Source organism: Pongo pygmaeus, chromosome 4, assembly GCF_028885625.2.
Source record: "Pongo pygmaeus isolate AG05252 chromosome 4, NHGRI_mPonPyg2-v2.0_pri, whole genome shotgun sequence".
NCBI lineage: Eukaryota > Metazoa > Chordata > Mammalia > Primates > Hominidae > Pongo > Pongo pygmaeus.
Genome location: NC_072377.2, coordinates 17,273,201 through 17,286,246, shown reverse-complemented (window position 1 = coordinate 17,286,246; position 13,046 = coordinate 17,273,201). Strand labels below are relative to the sequence as shown.

The following is a 13,046-nucleotide window of genomic DNA, read 5'->3' as shown; positions in this document are numbered from 1 at the left end:
AGAAAACCCCCCAACAAAACTCCATACCTGTTAGCAGCCACTCCCCATTCTCCCCTCCTCCCAGCCCCTAGCAACCACCAGTGAGCTTTTTCTCCTCCTCCTCCCCCTTCCCCCTTCCCCTTTCCCCCTCCCCCTTCCCCCTTCCCCTTTCCCCCTCCCCCTTCCCCCTCCCCCTTCCCCCTCCCCCTTCCCCTTCCCCCTCCCCCTTCCCCCTCCCCCCTTCCCCCTCCCCCTCCCCCTCCACCCTCCCCTTCCCCCTTCCCCCTTCCCCCTCCCCCTTCCCCCTCCTCCCTTCCCCCTCCCCCCTTCCTCCCTTCCTTCCTTCTTTCCTTCCTTTCTCTTTCTCCTTTTCTCTCTCTTTCAAGATGGAGTCTCACTCTGTCATCCAGGCTGGAGTGCAATGGCACAATCTTGACTCACTGCAACCTCTGCCTCCTGAGTTCAAGAGTTCAAGCGATTCTCCTGCCTCAGCCTCAAGTAGCTGGGATTACAGGCACCTGCTACCGCGCCTGGCTAATTTTCTAATTTTGTGTTTTAGTGGAGACGGGGTTTCACCATGTTAGTCAGGCTGGTCTCTAACACCTGACCTCATGTGATCCACCTGTATCGGCCTCCCAAAGTACTGGGATTACAGACGAGTGCCACCATGCCTGACCAACTTTCTGTCTCTATGGATTTAACTTCTCCATATAAATGGAGTCATACAACATGTGGTCCTTTCTGACTGCCTTCTTCTACTTAGCATAGTGTTTTCTAGGCTCATCCATGTTATATAGCATGTATCAGTTCTCTGTTCATTTTTATTTTGTTTTATTTTTTGAGACAGAATCTTGCTCTGCTGCCCAGGCTGGAATGCAGTGGCATGATCTTGGCTCATTGCAACCTCTGCCTCTCCGGTTGAAGTGATTCTCCTGTCTCGGCCTCCAGAGTAGCTGGGGTTACAGGCATGTGCCACCACACCTGGCTAATTTTTGTATTTTTAGTGGAGATAGGGTTTCTCCATGTTGGCCAGGCTGGTCTCAAACTCCTGACCTCAGGTGATCTGCCTGCCCTGGCCTCCCAAAGTTCTGGGATTACAAGCGTGACCACCATGTCAACCTTATAGTTGAATAATATTCCATTGTATGAATAGACCACATTAAAAAAAATCCATTCACTAGTTGATGGACATGAGGGTTGTTTCCGCTTTCAGGCTATTGCACGTAATGCTGCTATGAACATTTGTGTACAAGTTTTCGTGTGGACATATGTTTTCATGTCTCTGGGGTATTTACCTAGCAGTGGAATTTCTGGGTCATATGGTAACTCTATATTTTACTTTTTGAGGAACTGCCAAACTCTTTTCCACAGCAGCTGCATCATTTCACATTCTTAGCAGCAGTGCACGAGGGTTCTAGTTTCTCCACATTCTTGCCAACACATTATGTGTCATTTTGATTGGGCTAGGTTATCTTTCACGTACCTTTTAATTCAGGAAGTATGATTTTATGAAAAAAAAATTTGTTTTCAATATGTGATAGAAATCTGCAAAGGAATTAATTAATATGTATGAAACAGAAATGACAGATAGCTGTTTTAAGTTTATTTTCTTCCCACTGTGTTCTTGGGTCATTCATTTTTATGAAGTAACAACAAACTCCTGTTCTGAGCATGCTTGTGTATTTTTTCTAAAAACAGATGGTAGCCAGAAAACAACTGGGATTTCATTAAGAAAATCTTATCAGTTTGTTTATATGTAGGCATTTCTCTCCCCCTCTCCCCACAAAAATGATTCTTATCAAGAGGAGGAAAGGACAATAAACTGGGAAATGGGAGGTAAGGATGTCTGGTATCAGATTTCACACAGAGTGCAAACATCTTGTGCTGGTCTTTTATTGCCCTTTCTGTCCTATACCTCCTACTGCTTCCACCAAGAGGAGTGGAATGCAGTTCTTAAACCAGCTGTTTTGTTTTGTGTCCTTTAAAAACAGGATTTCCCACTAGTTTTTTGAGAGTTCTTAGTGAGACAGTTTTATACATTTTATAAAATCTGTGTCTCCTTGCTCCATTTACTTACTTGTCTTTCTTGGCTTGTTCTACTGCTTTATTTCTTCCTTTCTTTCCTTCTTTCTTTTCTGAGACAGAGTCTTTCTCTGTTGCCCAGGCTGGAGTATAGTGGTGCGATCTTGGCTCACTGCAACCTCTGCCTGCTGGGTTCAAGCGATTCTCCTGCCTCAGCCTCCTGACTACCTGGGATTACAGGTGCCTGCCACCACGCTCAGCTAATTTTTGTATTTTTAATAGAGACGGGGTTTCACCATGTTGGCCAGGCTGTTTTTGTTTTTTTTGTTGTTGTTGTTTTTTAAATTTTTTTAAATTTTGAAGCAGGGTCTCACCCTGTCACAGGCTAGAGTGCAGAGGCACAATCACACCTCACTGCAACCTCCGCCTCTTGGGCTTAAGCCATCCTCCCACCTCAGCCTGCTGAGTAGCTGGGACTACAGGCATGTGCCACCATGCCCAGCTAATTTTTATATTTTTTGCAGAAACAGGGTTTTGCCACGTTGCCCAGGCTGGTCTCAAACTTCTGAGCTCAAACGATCCTCCCACTTCAGCCTCCCAAAAGTGCTGGGATTCCAGGCATGAGTCACCATGCCTGGCTTGGCCTACTGTTTATATTATGTAACTATCCCCTGTGGAACAGAGAGAACAGATAGGAAGGGCGTTAGAGTGGGCATAGTTTACCTCTGTGCTTTTTAGAGCCAGAACTATTTTATTTTATTTAATTCGAATTTTACTTTTTTTTTTTTTAAGAGATAGGGGTTTTGGCTTATCTTGTTCAGGCTGGAGTGCAGTAGCATGATCAGAGCTCACTGTATCCGTGGAACATCTGGGCTCAAGGGATCCTCCTGCCTTAGCCTCCCAACTATGGGAGTATGTCTGGCTATTTTTTTTTTTTTTTCTTTTGAGACGGAGTCTCGCTCTTGTTGCTCAGGCTGGAGTGCAATGGCGCAATTTCGGCTCACCACAACCTCTCCCTCCTGGGTTCAAGCAGTTCTCCTGCCTCAGCCTCCTGAGTAGCTGGGATTACAGGCATGGACCACCACACCCAACTAATTTTGTATTTTTAGTAGAGATGGGGTTTCTTCACGTTTGTCAGGCTGGTCTTGAATAATTTTTTAATTAAAAAAAAAGTTGTAGAGACGAGGTCTCACCATCTTGCCCAGGGTGGTCTTGAACTCTGAAGCTCAAGTAATCCTCCCACCTTGGACTCTCAAAGTGTTGAGATTACAGGTGTGAGTCACTGTGCCCAGCCTAGAGCTAGAACTATTTTACATGCTGTCCACTCTTTCCTAGTGCCTGGTATATGATTGGGGAGGGGGTGTTAGGAGATATTTGGTGGAAGGATGAGCTTGTGAAAGTATGAGGGATGGAAGAATGGGTGAGTGGGTGGAACAATTTGCAGATGGATGAATTATTTTAGGCATGTTGGCTGATTCTTTAGGTCCACTTTCTAATAAACATATGTGTTGGCTACGTAATGATGGTTAACTAATAGATGGAATAATTTGACTTTTGTTTATTGTATCGTCACATTCCTACAATGTTTGAGGTACCCTCAGCAATTTGGAGATGTCTCATTTCTTTTAGTGTTAAATTGTTTCTGGGACTATTACTGGTCACTGTAGTTTAAAAGATTAACTGAAAAGGTGTTGTAAGGAATTGTGAGGAAGGTGGGGGAAATCAGATTATAAAACTCAGGACTGAGGCCAGACATGGTGGCTCATGTCTGTAATCACAGCACTTTGGGAGGCTGAGGTGGGTGGATCACCTGAGGTCAGGTGTTCGATACCAGCCTGGCCAACATGGTGAAACCCAGTCTCTACTAAAAATACAAAAATTAGCTGAATGTGGTGGTGCATACCTGTAGCCCCAGCTACTTGGGAGGCTGAGGTAGGAGAAACACTTGAACCCAGAAGGCAGAGATTGCAGTGAGCTGAGATCATGCCACTGCACTCCAGCCTGGGCAGCAGAGCTAGACTCCATCTAAAAATAATAATAATAATAATAATAATAATAATAATAATAATAATGATAATAATAATACTCAGGACTCAAATCAGTTGGCAAGTTGGAACCCATAACTATGGGAATAAACTCTTCACAGAATCACACATTTATAATTGAAGCATCCTGCCATTTAGCATAGTTCATTTTGGTTTTGATTTTGATTGGAAGTGTGGGATGGTGGTGAATCTTTGTATCTTTTCCTTTGGAACATTGACCAAAGATTAGTGTATTGTTGGTGATACCTTTTACCACTTTCTTTTCTTCTTTTCCTCCCTTTCCACCTCTTACTATCGTAAACTTTTCATGTTATCCTCTGGATGAAAGCTGCTGTTCCTGGTGGTGACAGAGTTTGGCAATGTGGGCAGGATAAGGGGAAGGAATGTGGGTGCTATTCGATCCTTCCCATCCGGTGCACTAGAGAGCTGGAAAGGACCAAAAACATGGGACAAATTGGTCTGTGAACTTTATGGTCATGAGCACAGGCAGGCCTCAGTTTACAACCCTACTGTGTTTTTGTAGGTGTGTTTATTAGTATTTGGAACACTGTGGTCTTCAGTGGCAATAGTGTTTTTTTGTTTTTGTTTTGTTTTGTTTTGTTTTTGGAGATGGAGTCTTGCTCTGTCATCCATGCTGGAGTGCAGTGGCACGATCTTGGCTCACTGAAACCTCCGCCTCCCTGGTTCAAGCGATTCTCATGCTTCAGACTCCCAAGTAGCTGAGATTACAAGCCCGTGCCACCACATCCGGCTAATTTTGGTATTTTTAGTAGAGGCGGGGTTTCACCATGTTGGCCAGGATGGTGTCAAACTCCTGATCTCAAGTGATCCGCCTTCCTCAGCCTCCCAGAGTGCTGGGATTACAGTTGGGAGCCACTGTGCCCAGCCGCAGTAGTGTTACAAATGATCCTTTAGCCCATAGGCGAGCTTGAGAAATGATGATGACGATGATGATGTAGCTGAAAGCTATAAATAGATGAAATATATTCCTTCAAAAAATGTAGAGCATTTCAGCAATAGGCCAGTCTGGGGAGTCACCCAACACTTCTGGCAGCATCTTTGAGAAGAAATTATGTCGGAATTCTGAAGCACAATGTCAGGAACACATTTTCCCCTGGGATTTAATGACGGGATCAGCTCTCTGATGGGCACGGAACAGTTGTTCTTGCGGTTGCCTGTATAGAGAACAAACGTCTATCATTGTTCTCCAGCCCAAAGAAAAGTATTACAAACTCGGGACTCTCAAACCACACATTTCCAACATTATCAACTGTATGCTCACCAAGTTTCTCTCTTGAGACTCACTTTATTACTTTTCCTTCCTCTGTAGTCGGTCAGGGTGGAGCTTTGACTTGCCATCTCCTTCAGCTCTGCATCCTTTGACCTGAGCCTAAAAACCACCTGTGTTCCTTTCAGAGCCTATATGGCCATGGCTGAACTGAAGCTTTCCTCTGTGGAATTGGATGCAGTTCTTCAGAAATGATTGCCAGCTTCGGGTTTAAAACCCTGTAGTCTCAAGACAAGGAAATGAGTCAGAGGGACTCACTTAGCTGTCGTGGGTGCTCTACTCTGTTTGAGTACTCTATAGCAAGGACCTATGAAGACCACCGACTGCTGTGGGTGATGCCTGGGTATCCAGGGATGCTTTGGAGACTGCCTGCTATCACTTCAGGTCCCCTGCTGAGGGTGGCTGTCTCTGCAGGGGAGAAGTCTTAGATTTCACCTTCCCCTTCATTTCTGAATCTTAGGGTTGTGCCCCAGCTCACAGTGTTCCCTCATCCTCGTGGCTTGCATTAGCGCTGCGTTTGTCATACTCATTTTATACCTGTGATGATGCTGCCACCCCCCCGCCCCCACCCTTTTTTTGTTGTTGTTGAGACGGAGTCTTGCCCTGTTGCCCGGGCTGGAGTGCAGTGGTATGATCTTGGCTCACTGCAACCTCTGCCCTCCGGGTTCAAGTGATTCTCCTGCCCAGCCTCCCAAGTAGCTGGGATTACAGGCGCCCACCACCGCGCCCAGCTAATTTTTTGTATTTTTAGTAGAGACGGAGTTTCATCATGTTGGCCAGGCTGGTGTCGAACTCCTGACCTCAGGTGATCCACCTGCCTTGGCCTCCCAAAGTGCAGGGATTACAGGCATGAGCCACCGTGCCCGGCCGATGAGCACCTTGCTTTGCTCCTCTCTCCATTCTTATCTGCACGTGGCTAAGTTTTCTGACAAGCTTTGCATTGGGGTTTGCAAGCATTTGGGAGTTGAGATAGCATCTGAGGTTAAAGAGCACAGTGGACAGGCTGTGTCTGCATGGTTCCAATAATCTACATTAAAAGTCTGCTCTCCCTTAAAAAAAAAAAAGCAGAGTGGACAGAGAGGAGGAAAAGAAGAGGGTTCTTCTAGCACTGCCCACCTATCGGCCTCTGTTCCTCTTTTCCTTATGTTTGTCAAAGGGTTTGAATTAGACTGCAGAGGCTACTTTCTCTGTTCTGTGTGTACCCAGTTTTAATGATACCAGAAATTAGGTCTGCCCCAGCTATACTTTATCTGAACTGACCTCCATTCTTGGGATTTTTGAAATTCATGGGATTTAGATAACAGAGTCTGCTTTTAATTAACTAGGTCACTGACAATGAATGGTTTTGTAAACGCCTTCAATTTGACCATGGCTCTAGAACACTGTATTACTCTAGAACAGTGATTCTCAACTAGAATGAACCTGCAGTCTCCAACAAAGAATCACCTAGTCCACAATGTCAATAGTACCGAGGTGGAGAAACTTGTATTACAACTTCATGTTATAAAAGCCACGTGTCCTTTGATGTGTCTTTGAGTAATAAGAATCAGAAAAAAAACCCGCATCTGGTAAGTTGGAAAGATAACTCCTACTTCCAACAGAAGAAGAAAGAAAAGACTGTAAAACAGGAGAAAAAGTGCTGCTTAAGTCCTTGGTGCTCACAACCTGTTTCTGCAGTTCATCAAGAACCAATATCCCCACTCCCTAGGCCCTACATTAGAGATCTCCTAAGCCAAGTGACTTCTTCACTGAGTCATTGCAGGCAAAAAGAGGAAAACTTTCTTTTGGCTGTTGAATTTATTGCAGATTTAAATAGCCATATTAATTTATCTGATGCATTACAAAGTTATTTGACCTCTGTGTCTTTTTATTTTTTATTTTATTTTTTTTGGAGACAGAGTCTCCCAGGCTGGAGTGAGGTGGTGGAATCATGGCTCACAGTACCCTTTACTTCCCAGCCTCAGGTGATCCTCCCACCTCAGCCTCCCAAGTAGCTGAGACCACAGGCATGCACCACCATGCCTGGCTTATTTTTTGCATTTTTAAAATAAGAGACAGGGTCTCTCCAGGATGCCCAGGCTGGTCTCAAACTTTTGGGCTCAGGCAATCTGCCTGCCTCGGTCTCCCAGAGTGCTGGGATTACAGGCATGAGGCACTGTGCCAGCCCTCTGCATCTTTAAAAAGGAAAAAGCAGATCACATTTCAAGAGCAAATTTTGAGTTGGTCACGTAGGTGGCCAGAGAATCCTGAACTGAGGTACTTAACATAGGCGAGAGAAACAGCTGTGGGAGATGAGCAGGCACAGTGCCCTGTTCCGGGGCTGAGACTAAGTTGTATGTTTGGCTAAAGAATGTTCTCTTTTTCGTGAACCTGTAATTAGAACATGCCGTACAGAACGGTATTTAAAGTCCACTGTTATCTCTTTTTAGGGTTGTTTCTCTAACTTATTTTTAAACTTATTTTTTCAATCAGAGTTCAGGAAAGAAAATCATTTTTGAAATCAGAAGAGAAATGTAATAGTTTTTAAAAGGGCAACAGGAGGTTAAAATTTGTGATGGTGATACTATCCTCTTTATCTTAAAGCAGAGGTCAGCAACTTTGTGTGTCAGCATTTTAGGCCTTGTGCAGCAGCTTCACTTTGCCATTGCGGTGGGAAGGAATCATAGATAAAAGGTGATGAATGGGCCAGTTGGGGAGGTATCAGCAAGCAGGAGGCAGTCGGCCTGGGTTTTATGATTTTCTTCCAGGGAAGGGGATAATTGTCCACAATGACACCATGGTAAAATCTATCACAACCTCAACCTTAGATTAGCTTGGGCAAGTCTCCTGCGTGGTCTCTTAGCCCCTCTAGTCTGTGTTAATGGAGAGCAGAGACTTAATGAATTCAACATGGCCCTTGAATTTCATCATTATGGGGTTGTTGTTGTTTTGATATGTTTCTCAACACCTCTGTTGCTCAGTTACAGAAATGTGATTGGGCTTTCCTACTGTGGAATGGTTAAGAATGTTCATGTGCATTTGAGAAATACGTAGGCTGGGAAAGCAATTTTTTAAAAATGATGTCTGGGCGCGGTGGCTCATGTCTGTAATCCCAGCACTTTGGGAGGCTGAGGTGGGCGGATCATGAGGTCAGGAGATCGAGACCATCCTGGCTAACACGGTGAAACCCCGTCTCTACTAAAAATACAAAAAATTAGCCGGGCGTGGTGGCGGGCACCTGTAGTCCCAGCTACTCGGGAGGCTGAGGCAGGAGAATGGTGTGAACCCGGGAGGTGGAGCTTGCAGTGAGCTGAGATCGTGCCACTGCACTCCAGCCTGGGTGACAGAGCGAGACTCCGTCTCAAAAAAAAAAAAAAAAAAATAAAGAAAATAAAAATAAAAATGATTTGATATTATTGAGTTATAATTCCATAGAGAGAAATTCAGCCGTTATAGGTGCCCAGTAGAATGATTGTCAGCACATGTATACAGTTGTGCAGCCATTGCCACAGGGCAGTTTTAGAACAGATTTCCACCTTTTTTTCACTCAGTCACTGTCCGTCCCACTCCCAGCTCTGGGTAGCCATTCATCTATTGTCTGTGTCTATGGATTTGCCTTTCCAGAAACCTCATATAAATGGAACCACACGGTATGTAGCCTTTTGTATCTGGCTTCTTTCACTTACCATGATGACTGTGGTCCATCTTTGTTGGTGAATGTATCAGTGATTCTTTTTTTTTTTTTTAATTTAAATAACTGAGGAGTCTTATTGTATGGATTTATTCTGAGTATCTCTATACCAGTTACTAGACCTTTGAATTGTTTCCAGTATTTTGCTAGTAAGAATATTGCTTCTATGAATATTTGCACACAAGACTTAAAAAATTTTTTTGAGTAGACAACTATCTAGGAGTTAAATTGTTGGGACATATATGATAAGATTATGTTCAGCTTTTTAAGGAATTGCCAAACCATTTTCCAAAGCAGATGTACCATTTTACATTCTCAGTTTCTCTACATCCTCACCAACTTTTGGTAAAGTCAGCCCCTTTTATTATATCCAGGAAATCATTGTTGGCAGTAGAAAATGGAACCTCTGTGAACCTTGCGTTTGAAGAAAGGGACGGTATTGCTTCTCTGTCTTAAAGGATTGCTTTAAAGTTCAAAGGAGGATAGGAATTTATGTGCAAGTGCTTTATATTGCAGAAACGTTTCTGGTGATTATGTACAGAAAAATTTGTAGCCATTATATTAACACTCACATATTTGTCTCAGAAATTAAGATGCAAACTTGTCCATGTTTTAATAAAATGTGTATGTTATGATCAAACTTGTTCCACCTGCTTGTAAAGGCAATTTTTAATCAAATCGTGAGCCTTTTCCATATGCTAGGTTGCCTATATTGTGTATTAAATTATCAGCCTTATTTAACAATGACTGAATGTAATAGTTTGCATACGGTGGGCAAATTTTTCTTTCCCACTCCAACTTAGATGGTCTGGTAAATGTCTGCCTATGACTTCGTTTTCAAATGCTTGTGGGTGGCCTCTTTCGGACCTGGGCACATGTGTTCTGATAGAGTGGAAGTAGAAAGATTGGGGTCTCAGAGAAAGCACCAGGAACAATCTATGTAAAAAATGCCTATTTCAGTGGTTTAACTTTGCAATTCCGATTCTATGAAAATTGCCAGTTAATACTTTTTCAAAGAACAAAGGGGGTGTTTTGAATGCATTTCCCGTCCCACCTGTGGAAGACAGCTGTTTGTGATAGACCTAGGAAAACTGGCCAATGGGCTGTGGATTTGAAATCTGGGCTGGATTTTGTAAAAGTTGCTTATCAGCAGTTCTTCACACCTGTTGGAAAAGACCTTTGGACTACAGGAGCTGAACTGTGTGTTTGATCATAAAGCACTGTGTCAACAAAGGGCTTTGTAGTACTTTCAAACGAAAGGGTAAAGAGACCCACAGTGAGATGCTAAGTCAAAGAAACTGCACACTGGAGTGAAAAAATATGTTCTGGGTGGCCTATGGAAGCCAAAAGGTACGTATTAATCCTGCTGACAATTTATATTAATTTGATAATGTTGCGTAATCTCAGTTTCATTCTTACTAAATAGACAATTTTAATTGGGAAACAGGTGTGTGAAATCCTTTTTAATGAAAACAATGCTACTGATGGTCACAACACACAGAAAGCTTTGGACTAGGGGTTCTGGGATGGAGCTACACTGGGAGTTATTGTTTCCTGATTTTAACCTAATGAGTAAAAGTTCTTGCCTTATATCACTTTGAACATTTTCATTGCTGCGAGCATGGGCGTGTGTGTGTGTTGGGAGGTGTATATTTAAAAGCTTTCAAATATTGCAGTCCCTGACATGTGAATTAAAGAGAGGCTGAAAAATGTCATCAGGCACTTGGAATCTTTTTCTAGAATGTTACAAATAATGTGGCTTGGGTATGGAGTGATATTTGAGAGACCAGCATCTTAGCAGATGCCTGAAGTCAGTGTTCTTTTTGGAAGCAGCTGTTTGCTAATAAAGAAATCAGGACTGACAGGCAGTTGTTAAGTCTCATTCTTCATGTGTGTTATCAGTGTCTCAGCCTGAAGCAAGAGTAGGGGGTGAGGGACTTGTGTGCAAATAGGTACTGGCCCCTGTTGGTGCTGTGTGTTCTTTAAATAGTCAGGCCTCAGGATAGGATATAGGATATAGGATATAGGATTAGGATATAGGAGCACTTAATATTCATTTTTGATGCTATTTTCCATCTTTATAGCAGAGGATTTAAACTCCTCTTTGGAGCATCTTTGAAGAACTAAGAATGGAGTAAACAACTCAAAACCTCCATAGTATGTACCAGGGAAATGAGTGCCTATGGGGAGGGCCTCTTATAGATAAGGTCACAATAGGGGATACCAGGAGAGTCGTAGAACTCTCAGGGGAACTGTGTGAGTTGGTCAGTGGGGAAAGGAGTCTGTTCCATTTCAATATTGGGATCTCCAGCCACTGTGATTTTAGAAATGCTTGTAGAACCTCTTTCTGGGGATTCTAGCTGGCCCGCCCCAAATTCATTCATCAAACAAAGAGTGAATTAACTATGGATCCCGAGTAACAGTTAACATTTGAGGTCCTGGCTTGTGGATTTTATTTATTTATTGAGATACAGTTTACTCTGTCACCCAGGCTGGAGCGTAGTGGCACGATCCCAATTCAGTGTAACCTCTGCCTCCTGGTTTCAAGCAATTCTCCTCCCTCAGCCTCCTGAGAAGCTGGGATTACAGGCATGCACCACCATGTCTGGCTAAGTTTTGTACTTTTTTGGTAGACACGGGGTTTCACCATGTTGGCCAGGTTGGTCTCAAACTCCTGACCTCAAGTGATCCACCCATCTCGGCCTTCCAAAGTGCTGGGATTACAGGCGTGAGCCACCACGTCCGGCTTCTGGCTTATGGATTTTAAACAGTGTTATCATGGGCACTGAGGGAATGGAGTAACCTTTACGTCAGATTTTGTGTCTTCTTAAATGTTCCTTCCTAGAAAGATGAGAGAGAACAAATAGTTACGTGTGATAACAGGCCATTTAAGGTGACTCTGTTGTTAGATTTTAATTGCTGACTGATTTATGAATGCATTTGATTTATTTATGAATTATTTTCAGGAGACAAGTAGAGTCAGTGTGATGTGTGGGAAGAGCATGGGATTAGGAATTTGGAGAGATCTGCCTAGGTCACTAGCTGTGTGGCACTGGGCAAAGTCTTAAGCTCCAAGCTGCAATTTCCTCTTGGAATTGAGAGGATTCCTAATTTACGGAAGGTTAGTATTCAATACAATGTCATTGAGGCTTCTTAGCACATGACCCTGATATATCTGGGGCACTCTTTTACTGGAGGTGACTATGTTTGCAATTGATTGGCACCATTTAAGTAGCATAAAATGATGAGTTTACTGGTGTGTCATTTATCCCCTGCCAACTCTATGTTTAAAGAGCAGTACTAGCTCCTTCAACTGGAAATGGAACATACCATAACCAGTATATTTCAAATATTCAACAAAACAGAAATAAATGAAATGAGGTAGAAAAGTCTAGAAAAGGAGTTGTTCAATTAAAGTGCTATTTTAGGAAGGGAGGGAGGGAGAAAAAAATAAAGTGCTATGTCAAGTGATAATTTTGTTCTATTTCCACTTGAATACATTGATTCATAAGGATGTGCTTGGTGTCATTTTTGTTGGAATTGAAATTGTTGAGCAGAGTAGAAAAAGTTTAATGAGATACTGAAGCTCAGTGTTGCATTCCATCATATGAGTATACGTCATAAAGGTAATTCTTTTTGTTTTCTTTTTTTAAAAATTTCAGTAGTTTTTGGGGGACAGGTGGTGTTTAGTTACATGGATATGTTATTCAGTGGTGATTTCTGAGATTCTGGTGCACCCATCACCCGAACAGTGTCCACTGTACCTGTTGTGTAGTCTTTTATCCTTCGCCACCCTCCTACCCTTCTCCCTGAGTCCCCAGAGTCCATCGTGTCATTCTTATGCCTTTGCATCTTCATAGCTTAGCTCCCACTTACAAGTGAGAACATATATTGTTCGGTTTTCCATTCCTGAGTGACTTCATTAGAATCATGGTCTCCAACTCCATCCACGTTGTTGTGAATGCCATTATTTCATTCCTTTTTATGGCTGAGTAGTATTCATGAAGGTAATTCTTTGAATGACCAGTGAACACCCAGTAAT

The 13,046-nt window shown here is 42.9% G+C and overlaps 1 protein-coding gene across 1 annotated transcript in view; it reads left to right on the top strand.

Annotated features, from left to right (window-relative positions):
* The window catches only part of MYO10 (myosin X), a 268,244-nt gene that overhangs the window by 44,785 nt on the left and 210,413 nt on the right, over nucleotides 1-13,046 (top strand). The window lies entirely within an intron of this gene.